At 53.1% G+C, this 2,351-nt stretch overlaps 1 pseudogene across 1 annotated transcript; it reads right to left on the bottom strand.

The window, feature by feature from the left end:
* Positions 1-790: 790 nt before the first annotated feature.
* LOC145535315 (ferritin heavy chain pseudogene) lies at positions 791-1,676 on the bottom strand (annotated as a pseudogene). Its single transcript, XR_014075362.1, has one exon. The product of XR_014075362.1 is annotated as a ferritin heavy chain pseudogene (transcript).
* Positions 1,677-2,351: the final 675 nt, after the last annotated feature.

Here is a 2,351-nt window from a genome sequence, read left to right as displayed (position 1 = left end):
GCTGTGACACCTACTAACTGGCCTCCCGGCTTCAAACCCCCCCCCCCACCTACATTCCTCAGTGCAGCCAGTACCATTGATTTCATATTCAGGGGGATTCATTTTACTTTATATTCAATATCACAAATTGACCTTCATTCATGAGCTTATATTTTTCAACCTAGTAGGGTTATATACAATCGCCCTCAATACGATTGAGGTAAATTTTGAGTGGTACCAATGTTACATTATTGCAGGGTGGCACAGTTCAAGTAAAAAAATCACAGGTGGATGTTTTGAAAGGGCAGCATCCATGCTCAACAGTGGTGACCACAGGAAGTGTGTCTCTAGGAAAGCCAGCCCTGCTACACTAGATTGTCACTGCAATCCAGGGGGAGATTCTCAGAAAGGAACTCTGCTGTCAGCATCCAGGGCCCGCATCTTGCTACCCAGAAGTCCGCTTCAAAAAAATAGACCTCCTTTTTCAGTCCCTTCCCAATCCCATTCCCTTCACTATTTCTGGAGATCAACCCCAATCATGATTTTCAGGCCATATTTTTATAGCTCCTCTATTCACAGGCACCCACATTCACCAGGGCTTGGGCTCACCCACGGCCACCCCATATCCACATTGTTTATTAGGGGAAGGTACCTTTTGTCTTGTTCAGGGTCCCGTGGATCCCCTTCTTCCTTCCCTCTGTGGAGATCTGAGCTGCCTGTGGACAGGGCATTGGTAGCTGGAGAGCCTCCTGGATACCTGTTTTAAAACTTGAAAGGTTAAGGGTTTGCACGCATGCATCAACACGAGACCTTTATTTCCTTAGGAAACAATTACTTTATTGGAAGAACTGGCAACGCTGAAAGCAGGAAAACTTAAGTGAACTTTTTCTGCAAGGGCAATCCTGCGGTCTGCATGGCGGGCAGGGTGACCTTGGGCAGTCACCCAGGACTCGGGGGAAAAGGCCAGTCCAGGCTCAGTCCTTCTGGTCGCCGTCACCCAGGGTGAGCTTGTCAAAGAAGTACTCTGCCAGGGCACCTTCCGGGGACCCCATGTTGCTCAGGATGCTGACATAGTCCACCAGCTCCTTGATGAACCTGACCTGCTGGTCCAGGTAGCCGGTCCCCAGGAAGTGGCACAGGTGGGCGTCGCTGCTGTCGGTGGCCAGCTGGTGCAGGTCGAGCAGGCTCTGGTTGACGCACTTCTCCAGGTGCAGGACGTCCTGTATGGCCTGGAGGCCGCTCTCCCACTGTCGGGTCTTGGGCTTTGTGCAGTCGAGGAAGCAGATGCGGCCCCCACGCTGGTTCTGCAGGAACATCAGGCTCTCGGTTGTCTTGCCGTGCTCGTGGCAACGGAGCAGAAAGAAGTGGGAGAAATACTTCAAGACCCCCTCATCACGGTCGAGGTAGGAGGCCACGGCCAGGCACTGAAAGGAGGCGTGGAACTCCAGGGCGGCGTGGCTGTTGACCGCGGCCTCACACTCCGGGCGCACCCGCGAGGGCGGTGTGGGCAGCATGGCGGGCGACTGCATGGCCGAGATAATGGCGGCTTGGATGATACGTGTGTGGGGCTGGCATCGGCGGGGGCGCGGGCGCCGGCGCCGACACCCGCAGCCTCCTCGGAACCTCCCCATGGTGGACGATACGGGCGACCGGAGGTCCGGGGCAGACGGCAGCTGGCTGGGTGCGGGCTCTGGAATGACCGGGTAGTGGCGTCTGGTGGGCGGGGTCAGTGCCTGGGCTTGAGATTGGTTAAGGAAGAGGTCAGGTGGGTGGGCAGGGCGAGACCACTGTCTATGAAAGCCAGGGTGAGGCACAGCCGCTTTGAGCTGAGGACTTCGCACCTACTAAGTTTTTAGTTTTGCCCTAATGCTTTTATTCCAAGGACTTTGTCTTATTCTCTAATTTGTTCCCTTTTATAGCACCCTGTTGCCATTTTATAAACCCACTGTCGTCTTCACAATTCTGATAATATGAATTTGGGTATTTTGGTAATGTTCTCTTCTGCTTCCTGCAGCATATTTGTTTTTTTCTCCAGAAACAGTTACGTTCATTCATCATGATCTCCTTCACCTCCGTCAAATATCTGGTAAACAATTGTCCATTCATATTTGGGAGTTAAGCACCCAGGTTCGATCCCTGCGTCTGGAAGTTCCTCTGAAGAAGGGAGTGGCTATCTACTCCAGTCTTCTGGCCTGGAGAATCCCACGGACAGAGGACCCCGGAGGGCTACAGTCAGTGTTGTCGCACAGAGTCCGACACGACCGAACGACTAACACTTCCACGTTTTTCATTGTGATTTCACCGCCCCCCTCCCCTGCCTTGTGGTTCTTACTGTGATTGTAAGCGGTGCCTCAGTAACAACTCTTAGGGAA

Source organism: Giraffa tippelskirchi, chromosome X (assembly GCF_054371585.1).
Source record: "Giraffa tippelskirchi isolate mGirTip1 chromosome X, T2T-mGirTip1v1.2.pri, whole genome shotgun sequence".
NCBI classification, from domain to species: Eukaryota; Metazoa; Chordata; class Mammalia; order Artiodactyla; family Giraffidae; genus Giraffa; species Giraffa tippelskirchi.
This window is presented reverse-complemented; position numbering and strand designations above follow the sequence as displayed.